Source organism: Symphalangus syndactylus, chromosome 3 (assembly GCF_028878055.3).
Source record: "Symphalangus syndactylus isolate Jambi chromosome 3, NHGRI_mSymSyn1-v2.1_pri, whole genome shotgun sequence".
In the NCBI taxonomy this organism is placed as follows: Eukaryota; Metazoa; Chordata; class Mammalia; order Primates; family Hylobatidae; genus Symphalangus; species Symphalangus syndactylus.
The window spans coordinates 10678994-10692962 of record NC_072425.2 but is presented as its reverse complement, the minus strand read 5'-3'; the positions used below and the strand labels follow the sequence as shown (position 1 = coordinate 10692962).

At 56.2% G+C, this 13969-nt stretch overlaps 1 protein-coding gene across 3 annotated transcripts in view; it reads right to left on the bottom strand.

The window, feature by feature from the left end:
* The window catches only part of BRD3 (bromodomain containing 3), a 37303-nt gene extending 30409 nt beyond the window's left edge, over positions 1–6894 (bottom strand). For 2 of the 3 annotated variants that reach the window (XM_055270448.2, XM_055270452.2), the window contains exon 1: positions 6336–6452. The gene's annotated coding sequence lies outside the window, so the exon portion shown is untranslated. Of the gene's footprint in view, positions 1–6335; positions 6453–6716 lie in introns of those variants that run through there. The other variant, XM_063636777.1, reaches the window with a different exon arrangement.
* Between the last annotated feature and the right edge of the window lie 7075 nt (positions 6895–13969).

Here is a 13969-nt window from a genome sequence, read left to right as displayed (position 1 = left end):
TCCATAGCTCTGGGCCTCTGTACCCGGGTCCCTGTGTCCCTGACTGGGTGGCCCCCACTGGGGCACTCCAGCCCGTCTCCTGGACTCTGTCCTGTGTCAGTGGGGGTCAGATGAGCCCCATCTTCCATAAGTGGAGGGGACGCTCAGAGGTGAAGGGGCACAACGTCCCCCAGGCAGAGAAGGCCAGAGCCAGTTTGAACAAAGCTGGACATCCACGCCAGACTCACCGCCAGCACCCCACGGCCCCAGAATTCTCGGGATAATGCTGGGAGCACTGCTGTGATCGGCTGTGGCAGGAGGGAGCTGAGTCTGTGAGAAGGGATCCCAGCCTACTGCCCCCACAGCCCCATCTAACCCGGCCAACCTAGCACCTGTCCCCAGGCGGCCAGAGGGGCCTCCCCGGCCCATGTGGTGACCAGCGGCCACCCTCCAGGACTCGGGAAACTGGATCTGTCAGGGCAGGGCTGCCTTCAGTGACAGACGGAGCCAACTGCTTCCTTCTATGGAGTCAGAGGAGAAGTTGGGGGTTGGGGGCCCCCTGTAGCCCTGGAGGAGCCCTGGGGAGGGCAGCTGGGCATCGTGGGCCCCACCCAAGCAGGCACGGCCAGCCCTGGCGCCTACTCCCCAGGGGGATCTGCCCCAGGGGCCGTGAGCCCCCCATGCACAGTGCACCTGCTCTCCCGCAGCTGTCTGGCTGCCTGGAGGGCCCGGCTCTACAGGCCCAGCCCTGTCCTGGGGCGCTTCAGCAGACTGGTGGGGCTGTCCTGGGGCATGGCCCCAGACACGCTGGGCAGGTGCAGCTGCCAGCACTGCTTCTCCCGTGACTGTCCCCTGCACCCCACAGTTCTCCCCACTCTGCACCCACCAGTGCCTTCTAGACCTAAGACCTCACATGCCTCCTGCTTTCTGAACCCAGGGCCTGTGCTTCTCCATGGCCCCACGGCCCTGGGAGAGCGGCCTCTCTGAAGGTTTCCCTTCCTGCCATGACGCCCCCACAGCCTTCTGGCCACACCCTGTCACCTCTTCCAAGCTCCGTCCCTACCCGCCTCTCTACCCACTCCTTGAATAGAGAGGACTCAAAGGACGCTCTACCCCCGTGGGACCCTCATGAGGGGCGTGAGGAGGCCCGACCCTCCGCACACGCCGGGAACGAGGAAGCCGGCCCCACAGACTCCGGTCAGGCCCTCCCAACCCCAGGCCACCGCCACATAGTCAGGGTCTCCCACGGGCCTGGGAAGGGCAGGAGAGCCACGACTCAGGCAGGGGACTCTCTTCAGAGGAGCAGTGAGGACAGCACCTGGCCCTTTAGAGGGAAGGGGACACCGTGCTCTTAGAGGGACACAGCCTCAGGGTCAGGCCCTGGTGCTCCGCACTTCCTAAAACAAAGCTGCGGCAGGCCCACCTAGCATCCATCTGTCTGCTCCACCTCCTCTCAGCCGGCCTGACAAGAACCAAACTCACAAAACACCCCGGCCCCAGGAGACAGGCCTGGCCTCACTGCTGTCCCACTCAGCCATGCCGAGCCAGGACAAGGGGCCAGCAGGGCCGCAGCTCTCAGACCATCCCCTTGGTTATCTCAGCTATGTTCTCTGCCCACCCCCAACCACAAACGCTGAGGACTACAGGATATCCCCAGGCCTGTTGCCGGGACAGACCGCAGGCAGAGCTAAGAGCAGAGCGCGGGCGTGCGGCACATCTGTCTGTGAGTCCACAGCCCACGGAGCCACCATGCTCGACCCTTGCCTCCTACCCAGCCCCTGGCACCAGCGAGGGCCTGGTCAGCGTACCCAGGGCTCTGTCCTGTGGTGTGGGCAGATGGGGGCGGGTGGCACCCTGGACCCGCAGGCTCACACAGCTGCCCCTTTGCACACTTTGCTCCTTGTGGGATTGTCAGGCCACGGCTCCAGGGACGCATGGCACAGGGAGGGCATCCTCTCAGCCGCTTATAGGTAGATTCTTCCTTCCGCCACATGACAGGTTATAGCTACAACACTCAGCACTCCTGCAGGGGCTGGGCACCTCGCACAGATGCATCTGTGCCTCATCTCGGTCAGTGCTCACACGGAGGCTAAGGCAGTCCCGCCCCAGAGTCCCACAGCTCCCAGGTACCGACTCGGAGCCCCAGGTCCTCACAGGTGCACTGAGGGCGCTCCCTCTGCCCCAGACTCCAGGCCCGGCCAGCAGCTGCCTCTGCAGATCACACCTGAGTCCACTGGGCGCTTTGCAAAATGCTGCAGCTGGTTATCAAGCCACACTCAGAAAGATCCAGCCGTTGACTCCTGAACCTCACCGCACCCTCAGCGGGACACTTTTCCGAGTGGCTGGAGAAGCTGTCTCCCACAACACCATGTTAACTTCTGACAAACTCAGTACCTCGGGGGCCTGCGGCAAGGAGGGGGGCGGGGGCACATTCCACGCCCCATCTTCCCAACACCAGGCTCCGAAGGCCCCGCGAGGAGGCAGCCTGCGAACTGACTCGCAGGGAACAGCCACAGACTGCTGCGAGACGCAGATAGCCAACAGCACGGACACGACAGGGTCCGGGCCTCCAGCCACACGCACAGGTCCTGTCTCCACTGCGAGCTCAATCAGGAGTGGCCAGAAGACTGACAATTTAAACCACCAACAGGTGAATGGCCCAAAGTGACACTTTCTCTTTAAAAGAGCTCTTGGTCAGGCATGGTGGCTCACACCTGTAATCTCAGCACTTTGGGAGGCTGAGATGGGTGGATCACCTTAGGTCAGGAGTTCAAGACCAGTCTGGCCAACATGGCGAAACCCCATCTTTACTAAAAAATACAAAAAAAAAAAAAAAATAGCCGGGTCGTGGCGTGCACCTGTAATCCCAGCTACTTGGGAGGCTGAGGCAGGTAGAACTGCTTGAACCCAGGAGGCGGGGGTTGCAGTGAGGGGAAATCACGCCATTACACACCAGCCTGGGCAACAGAGACTCTGTCTCAAAATAAATACATAAATAAATGAGCTCTCAAGCATCCTGGCCGAGCATGTGGGTGCACGCTTGTAATCCCAGCACTTCAGGAGGCTGAGATGGGTGGGTCACTTACGGCCAGGAGTTTGAGACCAGCCTGGCCAACATGGTAAAACGCCATCTCTACTAAAAATACAAACAAACAAATAAGCAAGTCCTCAAGCCTCTCAGATGGCAGGAGCCCAGGAACCGGAGCAGGGAGGCCCGGGCACAGGGGCCCATGATTTCTGTGCCCATGAGTTCACAGAAAGGAGAATAGGCAAAGAAAGCCCTATGCTCTGCCACCAGCTGGGCACCTCTGCAAGGTGGCAGTACCAACAAAAACACAGGAGCAAGGCCATTCTTGGCAAACGCTGACCCAAATGCACCTGGCGCCCCATCATGCTTTGCTACCTGTGCATCTCTTCCGCTCCAACAAGGGGGCGGAGCCACAGGGGTCAGGAAGGCCCAAGGCAGACCCATAAGTTCCAAAACCTTTTACAGCAAGAAGCCTTGCATTCTACCTTGATTCATCCAGTTACCTTCTAGCTTCAACCAGGTACTGGCTTCATGATATAAGGGACCTACCTGCTAGGCGCGGTGGCTCACGCCTGTAATGCCAGCACTTTGGGAGGCTGAGGCAGGTGGATCACGAGGTGAGGAGTTCAAGACCAGCCTGTCCAACACAGTGAAACCCCGTCTCTACTAAAAATACAAAAAGTTAGCCGGGCGTGGTGGCGGACGCCTGTAATCCCAGCTACTAGGGAGGCTGAAGCAGGAGAATTGCTAGAACCCGGGGGGTGGAGGTTGCAGTGAGCTGAGATCGCGCCACTGCACTCCAGCCTGGGCGACAACGCGAGACTCCATCTCAAGGAAAAAAAAAAAAGGAACCTGCCTAGGACAGGAACCCCGTCAGGTCAGTTATACTTTGATGACCGGTAAAGGAAGCAAGAGGAGGATCCTCTGACCAACTGCATTAACTGCTTTGAAAACCAAGAGACCTGAAGCACGACTTCAAGCATGCCCCCATCTCCCAGGCAGCAACGCTGGGAACGGTAGGCCCCGGCTCCCCACACCCCGCCCCGGTACCGTGTGTATCCACAGCAAAACATGGCTCTTCCCATTGAGAACTGGGCATAGCTGTTGGTTTTGTGCCAATCACCCCACTTGGGAAACCCTGAGCCACCATGCCTCAGGGAAAGTGGTGGCACTTCCTGGTGGCACCAGGTATCAGAGAAGGTCATCACTGCCGCCTGGTGCACAGGGCTCCTGCGGCTGCCATCTCCAGAGCCTGGAGGAAGAGGGCAAAGGAAGGTACCACCGGCTGCAGCAGGCCTGGCTGCTTCGCTCTGCACACCCCCACTTTCACTTTCTGGGTATGACTACTTCGGAGTGTAGGGCAGGCAGTGTTTGCAAGTCCCGTCCTTCATTCATAGCTCACACTTCCGAAGCAGGCGCGAGCTGTTGTCAAAGGAAAGTAATTACTCTACTTTCTAAAAACAAAACAAAAATAAAAACGGAGTGACTGCCCACTCGGAGAAGGCTTTTGAAATCCCTCCTCCCCGGATGTCCCAGCGGCAGGGCTCAGGCTGGAGCTGCTCCCAGTCTTTCCAGGCACCCGGTGCCCCGCTGAGGCACTGGGCCTCTGAGGCTACCGGGAAGGTCAGAAAGAAACGCCCCTCGCTCGCCTGCAGCCCGTCCTGTCACAGCGTGTGCCTTATCTTTCATGATCACTAACCACCAGCACCCATCAAGGCCTCGACAGAGAAACCGGCAAACACAGATCTTTATTTGCAAATGAGTGGCTGCATCAGGGCTGCCAGGGAAGGACCCCGGAGGGAGGGCTCCCTAACCCCTGACGCCAGCCCCTTGCAGGGGTTCAGACCTTCCTTAGACCCCATTGGAAGCCAGTAACAAACCACTTTCCCCAGAAAAATGCCATACAACTTTGCATAGATTCCAGGATCTCCCCAGGGCTACTATAAGGACCCAGGAAAAAAAACCCTCCATTTTAAAGGAAAGAGTAAGGGGAAAAGCCTACAAAAGAGCAGAGTAAAAAGAAAACTCTTTTCCTCTTCTGTTCCTTCTCACAGGGGAGGGCGGGGGAGGACGGGACACACGAAGCTGCCTCTTGCAGTTCCAGCCCAATTACTCTGCCCACCAATGCACTACAGTCTCCCCTCCTGGTTAACTTTTGCGGACAACAACCAAGTTTAATGTAAGGGGGAGAAACCCCAGCTATGTATTTCTGAGCAGAAAGCTTTCAACCAAAATTAAGGATCGCAACCACTCAAGGACTGGGTCCAACGGAGGAACCCACACGATGGACGCCGGGTCCCTGTCCCCGGTGAGTCTCGGCCGGCCGAGTTCTGGGACACCCGCCCTCGAGGGAAAGGAGGCTGCGCGAAGCCCCCATCCCGGCCCTGCCCCCGAACGAGCAACCGGTGGAATAAGACTTCCCGCACGCCCCAGCTTTATTCACAGGGAGCCCACCAGGGCCATGTGGGTGTACAAGGTTCGGGGTGCGCATTTCTCCCCGGATGGGCTTGTATCACGCTGTCACTCCGGCGCCCCCCAAAAGTGGGAAGGAGGGGAAGCACCCCCGTCCCTCCCGCTCCAACTCGCCCTCGCCCGGATTAAGCGATTTTCAGGCTGATTTCGAAACGGGAACTTGGTCTCCCCCTGGTTTGGGTGCAATAATCCGGCAACTCAGGAGGGCTCAAAGTCAGCTCTGGGCCCGTAACTCTGGGAGGAGGCCGCGCAGAGCCCAGGCCCGAGCCCGGCCTTGCCCCCCGCCCCGGCCGCAGCGACGGTCCCCAGCAACGGCTCAGGAGCGAGGCCGGCGGGGCAGGCGCGGGGAAAGTGGCGCCGCGGAGCGCACGGCCGCAGGCCGGGGCCGCCGCGCGCACCTTCCCCCTCCGCGTCCTCCCTGGGTTCCCCCTTCGAAAGATGGCGGGCGGAGGAAAGGGGGAAAAAAATCCCTTCCGTGAGGGAGGGCGCGCGGAGGCCGGGCTGGCGCGGGGCGCGCGGGCCACGCCAACTCCAGGCTGCGCGCCCCGGCCGCAGCGACGCCCCGAGTCCGGGACGGAGGCGGCCAGGCGGGAGCGGGAGGAGGGGAGCGGAGCCCGCGCCGCCGCCGCCGCCGCTACCGCCGCCGCGACCCCGGGAGGCCGCCGCGCTTTGTTGCATCGTGGCCGCGCACAAAGGCGGCGGCGGCGGCGGCGGCGGCCCCGGGCGCCCGGTTCACCCGGACGCGCCGGCGGACTGCGCGGGGCGCTCGGGGCCGCGCTCCCCGTCCCGGTCCGGCCCGCCGCTGCCCGCGCCGCCCGCCGCCCCGCGCGCGCAAGGAAGCAAGAGAAAGGCGTACTTGGCCTCGCGGCTCCGGCGGCCGTCCCCTCCCGGCCCGCGCGGCCGGCTCCTCTTTGGCTCGCCGGCCCCGGCAGCATAATAGACGCGCCGGAGCCGAGCAGGGCTCATGCGCTGCGCCGCGGCGCCTGGCGGGAGTCGTAGTCCGCGGCCGGGCCCGCGCCGGGGCCGCCCAGGGGAGGCCGCGGCGCGCGGACTACATGTCCCGGCCCCGCCGGCGCCGCGCCCCGCCCCGCGCGCCCCCGCCCGCCCCGCCGACCCGGCCGAGAGCGGGCCTGGCCCGGGGGGCGCGCGGGGGCGGGGCTCGGCGCCCGCCTGGCAGGGCAGCAACGCTGGGACCCCGTGGGCCGTTCCCCGCCCGGGCCCGCGCGGCTCTCCCCACCCTGTGTCGGGGACAGCGCCTGGCGGCGGATTTTCCGGTGCCCCAGGACGGCGTGGAAGAAGCAGGAACGCAGCCAGCACCGCAGCCCCCGTCCGGGCACCCAGAGGCCCGCGGGAGCCACCCTCGAACACCGGCCGCGCATGGGCGGGGCGGCGCGGCGCGCACCTGCCGGGAGCCCGTGTTTGTAAACAAACCGCGCGCCTAATTAGCCTGGCGGGAGCGCGCGCGCGGGGCGGGGGGCGGGGCGTCGGTGCGCGCGGGCAGGTCGGCCCCGCCCGGGGAGGAGCCGCGCTCTGCCGCGCCCTCTGTGTCCCCATCTCCCCCACCCTTGACTTGCTGGGGCGCGGGCGCCCAAGTTCGCTGTTGCTGGAGAGGGCGCCAAGTCCCCAGAGCTGGCGAAGAGTTAGGGGTGTTCCCAGCTCTGCCTGAGGACCTTCTCTCCCCAAGCCCCGGTTTCCCCATCTGCCCAGTGAGGGGCAGGAACTAGATACCAAGTTCCCAGCCTGAGATTCCGGGAGAGGGCCACCCCTGGCCCTTTTTCTGTATCTTGAAAGGTTCAGCCCGTGGACACGTTTTGCATCTTGTTTTGGATGATGACGACTCGGGTTTACACATAAATCAAGTTGTGTGGGGTTTTTTTGTTTTTTTGGTGTTTGTTTTTTTTTTGAGACATTAGTTTCGCTCGTCACTCAGGCTGGAGTGCTGTAGTGCAGTGGCTCGATCTCGGCTCACTGCAACGTCCGCCTCTCGGGTTCAAGCGATTCTCCTGGCTCAGCCTCCCGAGTAGCTGAGATTACAGGCACCTGCCACCACGCCCGGCTAGTTTTTGTATTTTTTAGTAGAGATGGGGTTTCACCATGTTGGCCAGGCTGGTCTCAAACTCCTGGCGTGAGATGATCCACCCACCGCCGCCTCCCAAAGTGCTGGGATTACAAGCGTGAGCCAACGCACCCGGCCACATAAATCAATTTTAATCCAGCTGTAACTTAAGGTGGTTACACGTTGTGTATATTAGACCCCAATAAAAACGTCAAAAACAAAACAAGGTTCCTCGGTGCCTGCTGAACCTGCCACCTGCAAGGTCGAGTTTCCTTGTGTGGGCTGCACCCACCCCAAGCCCCTGGGGTCCCCAGGTGTATTCCAAGTTGAGCAGCAGCTCCACTGCCTGAAATGCACACATCTATGCAATATTCACAAAGCGAGTGCCAGCACAGAGACAATTCATCCCCATGCACACCCAGAAGGCAGGTGTTCTGTTCCAGGCTGACAGGTAAGGAAACAGGCTCAGTGAGGCAAAGGGTCCTGCCCAAGGTCACAGAGCCAATTTGCAGGAGGGCTGAGACCCCAAAGCCCTGGGGTCTTAGGAAGAGTTTGCAGAGGAAGCCAACACCTTTCCCAACCCTGTCCCTCTGTTTCTGCTGGGAGCCCAGGACCTTCTTACACTCCAGGGCAAGGCTCTAGGACAAGGTTCCAGCCTTGCCTTTCTAGTTGGCAAAATGGACAAAGTGCAGTCCTCAGGCACAGGAAGGTCGGAGAGGGGGAATATGGGAGGTGAGGTTCTGCAGGCAGGTCCCTTAGACCTACCATCCTGGTTGTGTCCCCAAACCCCCGGTGGAGTTCCTCAACCTACAGGCTTCTGTGTTGGCCACCTTGGAGGCTGCAACCCATTCCTGCTGTCTGCATCTCATCTCCTTGGGTATCTTTAGCACTCTGGCCACCGGGATGGCCACCTCACCACTTACACAGACCCCACTGCACTCCTCCCAAGGCCAGAACAAAAAGCCTTTCCACCTGGTCTTGACCTCAAGGAGCCCAGGTACATGCACACAGCAGGCTGCCCTGACCAGCCAGCGTGTCTGAGGCTGCTGACCAAATGCCCCCAACCCTTATGGGCCTCCCACTGCCCTAAGATGACCCCCAGGAGTATGGCAGGAACCCAGGCCCTCCCTGGGCACTGGCTCTGATGGAAGCACCAAGGTCTCCTTCTTTCCCTTCCCACTGCTCACCCACTCATGAGTGGCCCGGATGGCTCCATGGAACCAACTTTCCTGAGGCTGGAGAAGTTCTAGGAAGCGGAATCTGTACGGGAACAGGACAGAAACCCTCATTTGAGCATCTCAGCCCTTGTGCTACTATCTCTGAAGACTAGTTTAGGGACCACGGTGGCAAACAGCTGAAAGCCAGCAGGGCTGCCACTGAGAAGGGATTTGAGGTGGCTCTGCAGTTCCCTCCAGCCCCCAACAGCCCATCATCCTCTCTCTTCCTAGCCTGAGGCTCTTGGAATTTTAACCTCTGATACTGCTGAATTTCCCAAGTGAAGCCACTTAATCTCCCCGACCCAGGTTTCCTCCCCTGTCACAGGAGGATAAAAATAGAACCTGATCCCAAAGCTCTGGGAAGGGAGGGGGGTATGTACAAAGGCTGGGGCTGTGATCGGGAGCAGGCCGCTGCCTTTGCCTCCTTGGCCGTCACTCACTTCTCTACCTTCACGTTTTACTTCCTGAGCCTCCTTGTGGTCTGTCTCACGGCTCCATGAGAGCAGAGCACTTTGTCCATGAGATATCCCTAAACATCCTTCAACAGTATCTGGCACCTAGTGGGTGCTCAATACATAGTTGTTGAATGAATAAATGTTCTCTTCTGCACCTCTGTCCTGCCCTCCAGCCTCCATCTGCAAACCTCAGTGTAGCCCAAGCTCTACCAGTGAAGCAGCCACCTGCTCACATCTAAAGGAGGCCCCAGAGCCAGGCCCCAACCAGTACAGGAGCCAGGGCCTCAGCTGCCTCCTCCTCCTTCACCCACAATGCCCCTTAAGGCAGCAGTCCCCAGCCTTTTTGGCAGCAGGGACCAGTTTCATGGAAGACAATTTTTCCACGGATGAGTGGGGGCGGATAATGGTTTTGGAATGAAACTGTTCCGCCTCAGATCATCAGGCATTAGATTCTCATAAGGAGCTCACAACCTAGACCCCTCACATGCGCAGTTCAGAGGACGGTTTGCACTCCTGTGAGAATCTAATGCCGCTGCTGATCTGACAGGAGCCGGAGCTCAGGCGGGAATGCTCGCTCACAAGTGCTCACCTCCTGCTGTGCGGCCCCGTTCCTAACAGGCCACAGACCAGTAACAATCCAAGGTCCAGGGGTTGGGAATCCCGCCTTAAGGCACAGAGCAGTTACATTATGGCACTGAAGTTTATACATCAGTTTCTTGAAAGTTTCATTATCATGTGTCTTTCTCCAGGATTGACCAGCTCTCCGCACAACTTTTTAAGAAAATGAATTTCTGTCTCCACCAAGCAGAGGCTGGGCTACAGAGAACTCTGGAGGGTGGAGGAGCAGAGGTTTTTAATTATACAATAATTTAGTGCCTACTATGTGCCAGGCCCTGTGTCAAGAGCCTTATTACACCATTTTACTGAATCCCGGAACAGTTCTATGACGTAGAGATGATTATGTCTACTTTACAGGTGAAAACGGAGGCACAGTGAGGTTAAATTACTAGCCTGAGCCATGAACCCAAATGTGGGTTCATCTTTCATTTACAAAATATATTCCAGAAGACTGCACCTTGGTAGGGGAAGGTGAGGCATTAACTTGAGGAAGCAAATGCCCAGATCTAAGTTCATTAAACTTCTCTTAGAAAAGGGTGGGAGGCCGGGCACCGTGGCTCATACCTGTAATCCCAGCACTTTGGGAGGCCAAGGTGGGCGGATCACCTGAGGTCGGGAGTTCAAGACCAGCTTGACCAACATGGAGAAACCCTGTCTTTACTAAAAATACAAAATTAGCCGGGCGTGGTGGCTCATGTCTGTCATCCCAGCTACTCGGGAGGCTGAGGCAGGAGAATTGCTTGAACCCGGGAGGCAGAGGTTGCAGTGAGCCGAGATTGTGCCATTGCACTCCAGCCTGGGCAACAAGAGCGAAACTCTGTCTCAAAAAAATAAAAAGAAAATGGTGGGGAGCCCCATGGAAAGGAGGGAACTTTGGAGTTGAGCCTTCTCACTTTCCTGTTCTTCCTGTCCCCAATATGGAAAATTGTTTGCACAAAAATAATAGTAAAGTCCTTAAAGGCATAGAGTGGAAAGGTCTCTGGTGTAACCTGGGAGCCCCAGTGAACAGGGAGAGAGAGCTGTGCTGCAGCTGCATAAATGTGGTTGCAGAAAGACAGTCAAGAGGAGGCAGGCAGGACGAGAAGACAGGTGGGCCGGGCTCAGGGGCTCACACCTGCACTCCCACAGTTTGGGAGGCTGAGGTGGGGGATCGCTTGAGCCCAGTAGTTGGAGGCCAATCTGGGCAACAAAGCGAGTGCCAGTATCTACGAAAAATAAAAAATGTAGCTGGATGTGGTGGTGCACACCTGTGGTCCCAGCTACACAGGAGGCTGAGGCAGGAGGGTCGCTGGAGCCCAAGGAGGTTGAGGCTGCAGTGAACTGTGTTGGCACCACTGCACTCCAATGCGTGGGCGGCAGAGTGAGACCCCTATCTGAAAAAAAAAAAAAGGACAGAACAGGTGACCCTCACTGAGTCTTAGTCTTCACATCTGTAAGATGGGTACAATAAATACTTACCTCTGCTGGGCGCAGTGGCTCATGCCTGTAATCCCAGCTCTTTGGGAGGCTGAGGCAGACAGATCATGAGGTCAGGAATTCGAGACCGGCCTAGCCAACATGGTGAAACCCCATCTCTACTAAAAATACAAAAATTAGCCAGACATGGTGGTGCACATCTGTAATCCCAGTTACTCGGGAGGCTGAGTCAGGAGAATTGCTTGAACCCAGGAGGTGGAGGTTGCAGTGAGCTGAGATCGCGCCACTGCACTCCAACCTGGGTGACAGAGCAAGACTGCATCTCAGAAAACAAAAAACAAAACAAAACAAAAAAACCGGCCGGGTGTGGTGGCTCATGCCTGTAATCCCAGCACTTTGGGAGGCCGAGGCAGGTGGATCACCTGAGGTCGGAAGTTTGAGACCAGCCTGACCAACCTGGGGAAACCCTGTCTCTACAAAAAATAGAAAATTAGCCGGGCATGGAGGCTCATGCCTGTAATCCCAGCTACTCGGGAGGCTGAGGCAGGAGAATTGCTTGAACCTTGGAGGCGGAGGTTGTAGTGAGCCGAGGTTGCACCATTGCACTCCAGCCTGGGCAACAAGAGCAAAACTCGGTCTCAAAAAAAACACTTACCTCATAGGATAAATGAGTATTCCTACCTCATGATGTGCCAGCCCGTCTTGGCTTTGCCATCCACAGGAAGGCTTTCTGCATTGCTGTCCTGGGACACCATGGCCCTCTCTGTGTTCCCTCCTCATATCCCCAGCCACAGAGAAGGAGCCCCAAGACAATAAAATAAGTGTGTTTAAAAGGATTAAAAACATAAAATAAACTTTAAAAAAAAAGACTAATGAAATTTTCTGGAAGTTTTGAAAATAATCCCAGAACTCTGGAAAATAAAAAATATGGGCTACATGGAAATTTAAATCTTAGGGTAAGCCAGGCATGGTGGTGCGCACCTGTAATCCCAGTTACTTGGGAGGCTGAGTCAGGGGAATTGCTTGAACCTGGGAGGTGGAGGTTGCAGTGAGCTGAGATCGCACCACTGCACTCCAATCTGGGTGACAGAGCAAGACTCCATCTCAGAAAACAAGCTTAGACAAAACTGAGGAAAGAGTTAGTTCCTTGAAAGATAGATCTAAGGAAATCAGCTAGAATGAAGCTTAGAGAAACAGAGACAAAAAGCATAAAAATTGGAAAATTCAGGTAAGAAACAGGAAAGGGATGGTTATACAAAGTTAGTTCAGAAAAGTCACCAAACGAATGACAGCAATTACACTTAGATGGCAGTAACAATCCCTGGGGAGCAGGGAGGATCTGATTTCCAGAGTTGCCACATTATAATATTTGAAATGTGCAGTTTTCAACAAAAAAGCTATGAAGCATGGAAGGAAGCAAAGAAAGTGTGGCCCATACACAGGAACAAAAAAGGAATTAATAGGAGCTCATCCTTAGGAAGCCCAGGCATTGGACTTACTACACAAAGACTTTAAATGGACTCTTAAATATGCTCAAGAGCTAAAGAAAACCATGTACCAAGAGCCAAAGGAAACTATGAATATGATATCTCACTGAGTGGAAAAGAGAAATTATAAAAATGAACCAAATAGGCCGGGCGCGGTGGCTCACGCTTGTAATCCCAGCACTTTGGGAGGCCGCGGCGGGCGGATCACGAGGTCAGGAGATCGAGACCACGGTGAAACCCCGTCTCTACTAAAAAAATACAAAAAATTAGCCGGGCGCGGTGGCGGGCGCCTGTAGTCCCAGCTACTCGGAGGCTGAGGCAGGAGAATGGCGTGAACCCGGGAGGCGGAGCTTGCAGTGAGCCGAGATTGCGCCACTGCACTCCAGCCCGGGCAACAGAGCGAGACTCTGTCTCAAAAAAAAAAAAAAAAAAAAAAAAAAAAAAAAAAAAAGAACCAAATAGAAAGATTAGAGTTGAAAAGAGCAATAACTGAAATTAAAAATTCCATCTACAGCCATACCTCCCTGAACAAACCCAATCTTATCTGAAATTAAAAATTCACTAGAGAAATTTCATACCATATTTGAGAAGACAGAAAAAATAATCAGCAAATGTAAAGATAAGTCAATTGAAATTATGCAATTGGAGGAACAGAAAGGAAAAAAGAATAAAGAAAAAAATTAACAAAGCCTTAAAACTGTGGGACACTATCAAGCATACCAATATATGTACAATGGGAGTCACAGAGAAAAAAGAGAGAAAGAGTAAGGAGGAAAGATTATTTTGGTGAATAATGGCCAAAAATTTCCCAAATTTTTGGTGAAAGATATGAATCTACATATCCAAGAAACTCAAAAAAGTTTTTTCAAGGTGAGATAAACTCAAATAGATCCATACCAAGCTACATTATCATCAAACAGTTGAAAGACAAGAAAAAGGCTGGGCATGGTGGCTCACACCTGTAATCCCAGGACTTTGGGAGGCCGAGGCAGGTGGATCACCTGAGGTCAGGATTTTGAGATCAGCCTGACCAGCATGGTGAAACCCTGTATCTACTAAAAATACAAAAATTAGCCAGGCATGGTGGCAGGTGCCTGTAGTCCCAGCTACTCAGGAGGCTGAGATAGGAGAATTGCTTGAACCGAGGAGGCAGACGTTGCAGTGAGCCAAGATTGCACCACTGCACTCCAGCAGCCTGGGCAACAGAATAAGACTGTGTCTCAAAAAAAAAAAACAAGAAA